The sequence below is a fragment of the Nanorana parkeri genome, unplaced genomic scaffold (genome assembly GCF_000935625.1).
Source record: "Nanorana parkeri isolate BGI_ZX_2015 unplaced genomic scaffold, ASM93562v1 scaffold386, whole genome shotgun sequence".
NCBI classification, from domain to species: Eukaryota; Metazoa; Chordata; class Amphibia; order Anura; family Dicroglossidae; genus Nanorana; species Nanorana parkeri.
In genome coordinates, this window is record NW_017306654.1 from 316064 (window position 1) to 329718 (window position 13655).

Sequence of the window (13655 nt, forward strand, 5' to 3'; positions counted from 1 at the left end):
CCATGTGACAATGTTTGGGCCTGCCGTTTAGCCACTCAGGCTTGAGCTTTGACACATGGGGTAGGACACATACCAGTCTATTCCCAAATGCTCAGCTCTGTTATGGAGTAGGGAAGCGGCAAGGGAGCACAGATAGGTGAGTATATCTTACTGAAAGGGTGAGCTTTAGGGAGGCAGGGTTACTTTTCCATAGACAACATCTATAATAAATTAAACCATTCATTGAACTGCTAATGCTGTCATGGGAACCCTGCCACTATTCCAAAATGAAAAATACTACAGACACTCCTCGGGTTACGATGGGGTTATGTTCCAGAAAATCCATCGTAAAGGGAAAATATCGCAAACCGAGGAGTTTACTTGTATACTGTACTGCTGCGGTTGGCACCAGACAGTATACAATGGGAATCAATAGCCAGGCTGCTATTGGCTATTTCAAATTGCAATAGCCAATAGCAGGCTGGCTATTGAATCCCCGACCACGAAGAGGAGTGGACCTGGGAGAGAAAGTTCTCTCTCAGATCCGCTCCTCTGCTTAGTAGGCAGTCTTGCTATTGTTCCCGGGTGTTTACATTCACCTACTGGCTGCGGATGCGGGCCGGCAGATGAATAGGGGAGTGGAGCGCCTTGGTGTTGGTTGCTTGAGAGTTACTATTAACTCTCAAGCAACCATAAACTACAGCTACCGGGGACCTACCGATCTGTGGGTACCGAATAACTGGGAGTTTACTATACAGTACTGTACATTAAACTCCATCGTACGAAAAATCGTAACTCGATTGAGGAGTATCTGTATACAATTTAATGTAATCTGAAATTTACGAGCATGTAAGCCATGTTCTTTTGTTTGTTCAGGAATGTTTTTTTTAATAGGCTGCCAACACATAGAAAGATGCAATCTCATGTATAGTTCACTAATTTGTATTAAGATTGTAGTCCATAATCGGACCGACCTTGGAGCGATGGCTACAACACACACAGGGACCATGGGGAATATAAGTAGCCACCCTCCAGAAGGAAGGACAGTGCCAGCACCAATTCAGAGATGATTTGAGGATCTACAGCTGAGCGATACACAAATAAGAAACATTTTTGTTTATAGTTAGGGTACTTGAATGCATTTTTAAGGTTTAACTCCTGAGTTTAGTGTCACTTCAAAAAATTTAATTCAAAGTGAATACCTAATCCCTTCACATTAGTCCATACTTCAGTAACCCGAGCCCTTTTTGCCACTACCAAGTGGTGAAGAGTTGGGAGGGGGTTTTACTTTCCCCATAAATGGTCTTTCATATTGGAAAAAGGAGCTTACACTCCTCATTTTTGTTTCACCGGTGGTATGTATCACAGTGGGGGTTTCGTCTACCTTCTTCATGTTTCTGCTTTGCTTTCATATGCTTCAAATTGAAATAAATCTTTTGATTTCCTTCTGGGTTCTTCTGTGTATCTTTGACATGTAAACATTTCATATCTCATAGCTTACTGTTCTCAAGTCTGGAATTCTGTGTTTATAAAAGTAAAAAAAATGTTTTTAGGTATTTCTGCACAAGCTTCCGCGTGTACATATTAAAGGGACCCTGTCTCCAAATGAATAGTGCCAGTAAACTGTGGTGCCATACATTCTAAATAAGGATGCACCCATACTAGTATCGGTGCCGATACTTCCGTTACATGCCGCCCAGCTTCCTGTTGGCCAGGAAGCCGACTCCATGCTGTCTCGTCACCAGGGAGCATAGAGCCGGCCTTCCGGCCAATCAGGAAGCAGGGGGCGGTTAATGACTAGCCTCCCAGCTTCCTGATTGGCCTGGAAGCTGGCTCCATGCTCCCTCGTCACCTGGTGACTCGCTGGCCAATCAGAAAGCTGGACAGCGAGTCATTACCCATCCCCCAGCTTCCTGATTGGCCAGAAAGACAGCTCCATGCTCCCTCATCACTTGGGAAGCTGGCCAATCAGGAAGCCGGGCAGCAAGTCATTACACGCCACCCAGCTTCCAGGCCAATGTAATGGCTTGCCGCCGGACTTCCTTACTGGGACTTCCGGTATCGGTATTCGGTATCGGCGAGTACCGAGAAAAAATATTGGTACTCGTGCTTGATACCAAAGAAAGTATCAGTGCATCCCTATTCCTAAAGGACACCGAACACACCTCCACCACACACCTGCATTGCAGTGTAAAGGATGTGGTTAAGTGACTATGATAAAAATGCCTATTTCAATAGATATTATAATAGTAATGCACTACTTTGTGTTGCATTACCAAAAGTTTAGCAGGTACAATTTAGCTTGTGGTGTGTTTGGCAGCCAATTTAATACACACCGCATGTTAATGTGTGTCATGAATTTAAATGATCTGCAACAGATCGCCCTGGTGTGAAGGAACAGTAAAAAAAAGAGAAATAATACTCACCTCTCCTGCCCTTCACCACTAAATTGAAGAGAAATCCCTGGCAGAAGTTTCTTTAGCAAATCAACACTTCCGGAAGTGACACTCCCAGAAGTAATGATTTCTATAGAGACCTTTATGAACGCTTTCCTTTCAATGGAGCATGGAGGGTGGTCGGAGAGGTATGCATTCACTTTCCTCTTTACAGGGACAGTGTTTGTTGGCACTTATAGCACGGGATGGCGCATATTCGTGCTGGTAGGTTACTGCTTCTGCGCATGCGCGGGATGGCGCGTTCCCGAGCAGTGCGGGAACGTGCAGGTTGCACATGCGCAGACGGCGGGGATCCATTACAATACATTTGCTCCTGCCAAAAAATTTGAGCTGTCCTGTGTCCTCTGCACACTTTCTGTGTTAGCTCATGATTTGGAGATCTGAGAGTGGGAGTGGTTGAGTAGTTTAGCAAAAGACAATGGGCAGAACTAACACCACTCAGGGCAAAAAAATAAATCCTGTGTGTTGGCATCCAACAACAGGACTTATGAACTAAATGTGAAGATCAACAGGCATTTTCTGTACTTGTAGGATCTTTAAAGGGATAAAACATGGATTCATGCATTGTAAGGATTTACCGCATTTTTTTTTTAACTTTGCCTTGACATGCACTTTAAGAATGGCAATAGCTAAATGCTAGAATCACTACGATGAAAGTATATGTCCAGCTAAAACTTTGTTTTTTTTAAATTATTTTAGTTTAGATAGAGTGAGGAAGGGTTCAGAGCTCCTCCTCCGAATGGATTCCGTCAGCCCTGGATTGGCATAATGTGCTCCCCTAGTTTTGGTGGGCTGCCTGCCTGCACCATGGAAACACATGACACTGTGCAAAAATTTCACAGTGCCTCTGAGGAAGCCATAAGGCTCCACAGTTGAGAAAGGCTGCTGTTCTCTGTAAAGTAATACACTTTGTAACTGCCTTAGGGTCTATTCACACCATATTGCATGCGCTAACGTAGTTGCATTGCTTTTTCAGCATGCGTTGTAAACTTTTCATATCTCTCTTTTTTTTCAGCGCATTGCGCTGACATGTGTTTGCACGCGTTGATGTGCGTTACGTTGTGCATGCTCTACTTTTTTCCAGAGCAGCTAAATTGCAGCACAACATGCTGGGGTGAATTGGTTGCATTACATTTCATTATGCACAGTTATGCACTTTGGTTAGGGTCTGGAACTCGTTGCCACAAGCAGTGATTTCAGCAAATAGTGTGGAATCATTCAAGAAGCCTTTGGACGATTTCCTGAGAGACCGTAATATACAGGGGTACAGGTACTCTTAAGAATGAGATGACTCAGGGACCTATACACACACACACACACACACACAATAGGTTGGACTTGATGGACTTATGTCTTTATTCAACCTCAAATACTTTGTAACTATTATATTTTTAGTGCTGTGCGTTGGGAATGCATTGAGGAACACATCCCAACAAATATGGTGTGAATGGATCCTTAATGAAAGACTCTTATTCTTCTATAGACATGAGATCTCTAATAATACTTAATTGATTCATGTCATATTGAGTTGGGGCGTGTAATTCAAATATCCTGCCAGACTGTGCAAATCACAGTAATTTAAGTTCATATAAAATAAACATGCATAAAATGAGAGCCCCGTGTCATTGATTTGTATGCTGAATTTACATTTCTCCAAGCTGTGACATAGTAAAGAATGCTGATTCAAGCCTGTTTGCTACTATTGCAATTTGCTGCAAAGTTGTTATTTTATTTGTGTTGTCAACTAATGGTGATTTCTAAAAAAAAAAAAAAAAATCAGGCATTTTTTTTACAGTGATAAAAGACATCTGATGATTTAATAACTGGTTTGGGGGGTCCATCTCTGCTGGACACTTACAAATAGGGATACACCGATACCAGTTCAGATGCCAGGGCCGATACTTGGCATTTTCATGAGAACTACCAGGGTTGCAGCGGTTGCAGCTGGGGCCTGGCTCTGGCGCTCCACCACTGTCCTGAAATCATTAGTCGATATTGTTTTAGAAAAACTGTCACATGACAATAAACAAAAATGTATCAGTACTTGTATCTGTGAGTACTTGGACAAGTAACAGTACTTGTACTTGCAGAAATGGTATTGATGCATCTCTTTATTTATCTTTATAAAACCAAAATTATACATTAAAACAGAGATGTACAAATCCCAGGAGCTCCGTGTGCTCCTTACAAATGACAGCTGCCTCCTAACTTCTGAATTTTTCTCTAGTCTAGTCTTGGAGCTCTAAAGGTATCTGTACTTGTACCGATTACGGTACTTTGTATCGGTGCATCCCTACTTATAAGTATACACATAACAAGGGTGTAACTATAGCAATAATGTGACTGCAGAACTGGGGTTCATGACACAACGATAAATCATGATGTAGAGGGCTCTTCCCCCTGGAGATCTGGTCATTTGCTCAGACAGCAACATACTAAGTGACTTCTGTTGGAGTAAGTGGCTTTGGGGGCCACATACATAGAGAACAACTTAGCACTTAGCTCTTTCCCTTGCAGGAGTGGGGTTCTTGGTTTGATTCCAAGGAAATCTACCCATACAAAAGTTTGCATGTTCTTTCTGTTTGTGTAAAGCTGGCCATACACCTATAGGGCTATGGGCTATGCATTAGATATGATCTCAGCGGGCCTCCAACCGCCAGAGCACTGGAAGGGGCAAGAGGCTGCAACTGTTAGTTCTGGAATCAGCAGAAATGGGGATCAGGTAAGTAAAAATCCTTTACACAATTCTCCTAGATAAAAAATTAGCAGGTAACCCTTGCAAGGGGAGTTTTTTGTTTTCTGGAGATAGGCTTTAAGCTTTTTTGATATTTCTGTCAGTGACACAACACTCTGTTAATGCAACAATTAGAGCACTTTCAAAGGGGCATTCTGATCAGGCCTGTCTGTTACTTTTGCAGACAGATATGTTCAGTAGCCCAGTGTTAGTCTATGGGCAGTCGGATATAAACAGACGTGTGTCCATTGAGATCCGTTTACCCATGACTCCGGCCCGGTCCAGAAAACCAAACAGAACAGAGTTCCGTTTTGGAGGACCTAATTGTGACAGGTCAGCGGTAATCTGATGTAAACAGACACATGTTCATTTACATCCGACTCCCCATAGAGCAACATGGGTCTGCACAGATCCCCTGCTGATCAAAACTGGCAGGCGCCCATGTGGAAGAGGTCCTACGGTGTTTTAGGAAGTTTAATACTGAGGCCAACTATTATAGATATCAGTAAATGTACTCGTGAGAAGTGTTCAAATTTGGCTTATTTCTCTCAATAGAGAAGGACTTCTTTATTATGGCAAAACTGTGACAAGAAGAAGCTGCTTTAGAAATACATTTATTGTGGCAAAATGTTGATTTCAACCTTTTTTTAAAACTGGCCTGTTATCCCTGAATGGCAGTTCTGTCAATCACAACACATTTACTGACACAATAGGTGCTGCCTGACCTCATTTATGGGCTCTGAGTGCTGAGTATTTATCTCAATTAATGTCAATGGAATATACACGTGTGTATTAATAAGTGAATTGCTTTGCAACGGAATAAAGGTATAATTTTCTTATAGTTGTCATTTATTGGCTAGGGTATGTTTTATGAGACAGATTTTTGTTGGTCAGACATTTATGAGACAGTCAAGGATTGTGACAGTCGTAGCATCTGTTATAAAGGTCTGATGTACCAAAGTTGCATTGCATAGTAGAATTGTATGTGCATTGCTATCTGCTCAGGAGAGCAGGAAATGCGTTGCATCATATCACATTTTGAATATTAAACCAGCCTGTAAAATGTGCATCCACCTCTGAATTGTAATGTGCTTTATACCTCCACCTGAAACTGTGATTTGCTGAATGGCCTTTGCTCCCCAGATTCACATAACTCTGAGGCACCAGTGTTTTTATTCCTCTGCTTTCGTTTCTCTACATTCCCTCCCATTAGGCCATAGTAAAGATGTCACTCTTACGCCTGGATACACATTGGGCTGACTACCCCTTACATTGGTGGTCAGTGGATGGAATGCCCCTTACATTAATGGTCAGTGGAAGGAATACCCCTTACATTGGTGGTCATTGGAAGACTGCCTCTTACATGTATAATCATTGGAATGGAGCACTTTTCCATTGTGCATTGGTGGACAATGGAAAAGTGCTCCCTTACATTGGTGGTCAGTAAACAAAATACCTCCTTTTTGGTAAGCAAACTGGGGCACCTGGAGAAAAACCCAGACAAACCTCATGCAGGTATTGTAGCTTTTTGGGTCCAAATAATGGACCCCAGTATTTTAAAGTAACTGATAAAAGCTTAACCAGAATGCTGCCCTAATGGGTGTCCTCTATTTTGATTGGTGATATTCTAATTGATTATTTCTGTTTTTACTTGCAGGTGCTAAATTGATGCAACTGAGAGGACATACTGTACTATGTTTTAGACAGCTAATCCCCAGACCACAGTAATGGAGGGAGACAGGAATACCGAGGAGGATTTCCAAATTTCAATCTCGCAGGCGGCAAGAGGCAAAAATGGGACCTTAGCAGAAGTGGACACCCAGAACCTTTGTGCTCTGAAAACTTCAGAAAGTGAAGAGCAGGGTCCCTGTCTCGAGGAACCTTCAAATCATACTTTTGAAGGTAAATCTTTTTTTATCATTTAGTTATCTATGTAACTACAAAAGTGAACAAATACATCTTACTGTGTCCCCCTCCGCTGTCAGTTTTCTGTTTTTATCATAGACTTGTTTTTATAAATGGAATTCTGTGAAATGTGCTCTATTTCTAATATTCTAATGGTGTCCGAAAAATGTATTGAGATCTTAACCATTGGGGTAAGCACCTAAGAAATTCAACTAGATTGGCTGGATGTTAGCTTATGTATCGAAGAATGGCATGAATTCAAGCTTCTCTCCTGATTGCCCTTGCCATACGATGCAGCTTCTCCTAAATCTCACTTATAGATCAGAAATCTGGAATTTTCAAAAAAACCTTGTCACGTACTTGATGTGAGTCTGAGATGACAAGAAGGATCTTCCTTTGCGGCGCTGGTCTGAGCGCCCCTGAGAGTGGAACAGGGCCGAATGGACTGCATGAGGCACGGATGCCACTGGGTAGAGATACTGAAGACAGTGGAGTGAAGCACCATGCAGGTAGTCAGCAAGAAGCTTGCAAGATATCAGGATATAAGATGAGCGGAGTTAGAGCCGAGCCGGGTCAGTAACTGGCGAGCTGTGCAGTACAGAATCAGAAGCTGTGTCAGGAAAAGCCGAGGTTAAGCTGTGCAGGATAAGTGGTACCGAATCAGCAGACAAGAGGCAGAGTAGCGGAACAGGCCGAGGTCAGGAGCAGGCGGAGAGCAGTAGAGTCAGGAGATCAAGCAGGGTCAGATACAGGAACAATCAGGAATCAACGCTGGGCACTAGCTGAAGAACTCTCAGCACTGAGTGCATGCAGGATGCAAGTTTAAATAGACCTTTTGGCGCCATGATTAGATGTGAGCACGTGCATGCCAATCTGCGTGAGTGCCGTTGCGCATGAACGCGTGCATTAGCATCTGCGCCCATGCGCACGATTACGAGCAATATTAGCACGTCTGTAAAAAAAATAAGTTAAGGCAACAGGACTTGCTGTATTTTTCTTGAAGACATTTCACTGCTCATCCATCCAGCTTTCTCAATTCTGAATGACTTGTAGAAAAAATTATCTGGGAATAAATATGGTGAATGACGTTCCAATCCACATAATCTGTTAGTCACAACCAGGTGTTCATTACATTTGCATAATTGGAGTCTAGGAGGTGTTATTAACCTACCTGAGAGAGGTGTTAAAACAGCATTGTATGTGGCAGACAATAGATCCCTTCCCCCCCTCACCTCTATTCAAGCTTGGCTTCTCCATTTTTACATAAATGGCCTGTAAGGACATTTTTTACATTTACCTAAATAATTTTTCTAATTTGCACATGTAATATTGTTGTTTTCTGAAATATATTTACATACTAACATAAACCTATGGAAGCATAATACCTATAAAACTGCCGCTTATTCCGAAAGATCTGGCACCTTCCTGTACTTCCTGTCAGATTCCCTGGCATGTGCTTTGGGAGCCCTAAAAATGGGATGCTCTAATATTATTATTATACAGGATTTATATAGCGCCAACAGTTTGCGCAGCGCCTTACAATATAAGGAAGACATTACAATTACAATACAATTCAAGACAAGATGGTAAGGAGGGCCCTGCCCGTGAGGCCTTACAATCCAAAAGATGCATCCAGCTTCCTGCTCGTCAGCTTTGCCTACCTTCTCCCTCCTCCTGAACTTCACTACTGACCCATCACTATGATGGAGGCATAAGTAACCAAAAGTGAGGCACAAGAGTGGCCAGAAAGAGGTGCTGGTAGTAATCTGTATATCAGAATGTCCAGGTTTTCCTAGAAAACTCAGCGGAGGATCTGTCCAGACATGCATGAAACTGGAGGTGCCTGCTCTGCTGCATAAATGTCTGTTTTAGAAGTATTATGTTGCTGCAGGATCACTTGAAGACATCATCTGCCTGCAAATATTCCTGAGACTATTTTTAAAAATAGTAGATATTTGGTTGGGGAAAAGGAAGGTGTGGTAAATAATTTAGATAATATGAAGGAGGGTCCCCTGCTATTCAATGTTTAGAAAAAGTACAAAAAATATACCAAAAAAAAAAATTCAGGCCAAACAAAACGGAGAGGTCTCAGCCGAAGCAGCCACATAAAGAGAAACTTCACTGAACGCCTATGATAGATCATTCTATTTGACTGTTTTTTTTTCATTTTTCATTCTTTGCTTCCTTTTTTTCATACAGCATATGCCCATTTCAAGTTTACAGAGCTCTGTTGTCACTTTTTCTCCCTTTCATTAAATATGGGCTAATTTTTGCCATCTATTTGGAGATCCTAAAAACATATGAAATTATATATATTTCTGATACCAGATTTTTTCTGTCTATTTTGAATACGTAAGGCATTCAAACGGTGTGTCTCTACATTGTTTTTCCATAACCTATTGCTTAAAAAGTTATTAGCGGAATGCAGCCATATACATGTGTGTGTGTGTTTTGATACAATCTTTGATATGTTTTGCTATACATATATATATTTTTTAGTATTTCTACAAATGAATAAATATATATTTTTATAAATATTTACTTTATATTTCTTTGAAGGAATGGTGAGATCCCCCTTTTGGGGAATTTTGTACTTTTTCTATTTTTAAAAATAACATTCATGGGGTGCCTATGGGGTGCCTATGAATATCTATTCATTATCTAATAATGGCTATATTGGCTCGGTGCAGGAAGACTTAAGACTGTATCAGTGGCAGACAAATGCCATGTCTGCATTCCTGTGCACTGAGGAATGTAGGTGAAGAACAGAGAAAGGGGGGTAGGGGGAGGGATGAATGGGACAATGGACAGAGGCTTGTACTCTGTGTGTAATCTCTCGCCAAGATGCTGAGTTTTTATTAAATAAGATTAAATGAGAACAGGCTTCATTAGTATGGCATAAAGAACACCATGTGTAGCCAAGGCAGCAATTGTATGGGTAAGAATAACTACAGACATGAGAGGGTAATAGTAAGTTTCAGCCATTGAATAATCCTTTATGTTAGTTTCAGTAGAAAATGGACTTTTATGCACTAAGAAGACACTGCCGGTGTTGACCAGATCTTATAGGAGTATTTATGGAAATCTGTTTCAGGTAATCTATTGTTGTCTCAAGATCAGACAGCCAAGGGATATCTGTGGAAGTGACAGAATGCCCATAGGTGTGTGATCATTTCCAGATTTTTACTAGTATTGGGCATTTGGCCAATGAACAGCTCATGGCCAATGATCATCTAATGTCTGTAGTTAGCCTTAAAGGAGAATTATGGGGAGAGGAAAATACACTAATCCCCATGAATAGAGCAGACGTGTGACACTGAGACTGTCACATGTCGGCTCTATAGATCGAGAACTGATTCATCACATACCTCTGATCGCTCAGTTGCTGATCTTCTCCCTGCAGAGAGCGGTGACTGTCAGTCTCTCCTCCCCGCAGGGATTTCCCCTCCCCTCTCTGTTCCTCCAGTACTGATTGGAGGGACTCATGGGGGAAGGGGCGGTCACAGTTGGCTCTGTCTCCAGAGAGGCAGAGCCACGTGTCAATCAGTTGGCAGGGACAATATTGTCGGGATCCTTCCCGGCCGGAGTGCGGCTCTGTGCAATAGCCTGCTATATGCTGAGTGCTGAGACAAAAAAGGTTTTGAATTAATTACATTTGTTAAGTCTCTGATGGCATTATCGAATGTTCTGACCAGAATTTTGCTGCATTGATAACAGAGGTAGGAATAGTGCCCCATCAGTGCCATCAGTAGAATGAAGAGTGCTTCATTGTTGGTGTCAGTGGGAAGAAAAGTGTCCCATGAATAGTGTCAATGGGAGGAACTGTGCCCAATGGCCAATTAAAGGCAAGTAAAGGGACATATCCAGCCTGCAAGCTGCAATTTGGGGCCCACCGCTCTAATCTATAACATTTGTAGACACTTATCCAGCACAAATTACTGATGCTGGATGGACTCCAAACATGGAGTTTTTTATTTTACACCTTTAGTTTTATCTAAACTCTTCATAAACATAAGTTTCAAGTTTGAAAATCTGTACAATTCAAAGTATTCTCCTTCTAGCATTTAAATCTTGCTTGTGTGTGAGTAGGAGTCCAGCTTAGTGTATTTTGTGCCATCATAATGAGAGGTTTAGACAAATAAACATTTAATTGATCAACATCATTCATCAGCCTAAATCACTATAATAGCCCTAATGAGAGACTTGTATAGCTTTATAAGTGCTCATACTGATAGATGGGTCTGGATAGAGCAAATAAATATACAGATGGGTCCCATGTGTGTAGTTCTTCTTGTATTAACTTAAAGTCTCATTTACTTTACATAATACAGAATGGCAGGACCAGGCCAAGCCTTTGTTTTGAACAGAATTGATTTACTTCTCCCAGTAAGAAAGCATGCAGTCAGCAGTGGTTTTAAGTGCCTGACAACACAACTGACCATAGAAAGTGACATGGATGAACTACATACTAAATCCCAACCTCTGTAGGGCTAATCTGTCACTGAAGCACAGATGTTGGACAGGTTGGAGGCAATGGGAGAGAAATGCTGGAAAAGTTAAAGAACAAGTTCACTTTAAAAACAATAGCCCTTAGTTTGCTTATTGCATAGAAAGTGTTGGAACATATTGTTTTATGTTGTTTAAAAACATGTTGTATCTTTCTTTTTATTGTTTGAAAATATGGTACGAGCTGACATTCCTTTTACAGTGGACCTTGAGGCTGGGTTCACACCTGGGCGTTCCAAATAGGCGCATTTTATGCACGTTTTTAGCACGTTTCAAAACACGTTTTTTTGTTCACTGAAACGCGCGTTCGATGCTCGTTTTTTAACCTCCCTGGCGGTATGATTTTTTGTTGTTGTTTTTTTCCTTTTTTTTAGTCTATATTTTTTTGGTTTTTTTAAACTTCCCGCCGGTTCCGCCCCCCTGCGACGCGGACGCTGGCAAGGGACGGAACCTGGAAGACGGCAGCGGCCGGAGGACACAGCGGGGATCGCGGACAAGGTAAGACCTACGCTGTATTCCCGAGTGTGGCTCGGGGTTACCGCTTTGTTAACCCCGAGCCACACTCGGGAATACCAATGGATACGCGCTGAAATACGTCTGCTGAAAGAAATCACGCTGAAATATGCCCAGGTGGGAACCATGCCCATAGGGATTCATAGGATTTCACTGCTTGAGTGTTTTTCAGCGCTTCGATCAGCGCTGAAAAACGCCCAAGTGTGAACCCAGCCTGAAGGTCTGCTTAATATATTAAGGTCACTCCCCCATCATTAGTAGCAGCATTACTGTAAAAAAATACCTTTTGGGAAAAAAGTCAATAAACATGCTTACTTTACCCCTGGCCTCCATAGGCCGTGTTCTGGGGTGGGAGGGGGGCATGCCAGTACCTTTAATGTCAAAGGCACCGCAGTCATGCCCCCCGCCCGCCGTGCAATCGCCCATTCCGGAACGTGAGGTACAGGAGTGCCCTCCGTTCTAGTGCAGTGGGATCTGAAAAAATGCTGCATGCACTCTTTTTTTCAGATCGCACTGGAACAGAGGGCATTCCTGTATCTCGCGTTCCGGTGCGGGCAATCGCACTGCGGGCGGGGGGCATGTCTGTGGTGCCATTGCCATGAAGCGCACCGGCTTCTTGTATGCAATCCAGTCCTTTCTGGCCACGAACTGCACCGCACTGGATATGGTGTGAGTGGGCACTCAAGGAGAGGAAAAATGTCAAAAGAAGCCTAGTTTAATTTGCTGGTTCAAAAGGAGATTGCTAAATTATTATTTTGCATTATTATTAAGACAGCAAATACATTTGATTTAAGCTGGCAATTAGTTTCCATGATGGTGTCAGGATTGGCAGTTCTAGGTAATTGATGGAAGATGGTTTTAACATTCCAAAGGCTGCATAAAACAGGAAGGTTAAAGTGTATTGACCTGACATGGTCATGCTCTACCATTTTTTTTTCCTACACATATTTTTTATATATAATGAAAACAAATCATTTAATTTATTTCTAAGATGGTCTTTTTTATAGCAGAACCTTTTTGTTCCACAATATCACAAAAACCCAAGGCCTTGTAGGCACATACTATAAACTGGAGATGTGGCGAGAATAAGTTATACACAAAATACAGATATAGCATTATCTACCCTAAGATTAGAAAAACAGGGAAGGGAAAAAAACCAGAACAATGAAATGGGGAGAAGAAGTCAGGTGAAAGGCAGTGCTAAGTGCCTATACTTAGGGCTCCTATGGACTTGGTTACTTTGTGAATGGGTTGGCATCCAGGGTGGGTCAAACTTTTCCAGGTTCCCATCTATGTTCTGCTGCTCAATACAGTTAAAAAAATATGAGATGTGGCATTTTTGTTCATTTTTACGTCTTAGACAGGCACATTGAAATTAATGACATATCAACAAAACTACAGTATATTTCTTTGCACCATGAAATATCTGCACCATGAAACAAGTACATAAATGACGAAACACTGTACGCACATTGATTTTAAAAGTGCTCTTATTGTTTTACACATGGAAAAAATTATAAAAAATGTACTGCAGAAATACCTGGTTATAAAAATGTTTTCAA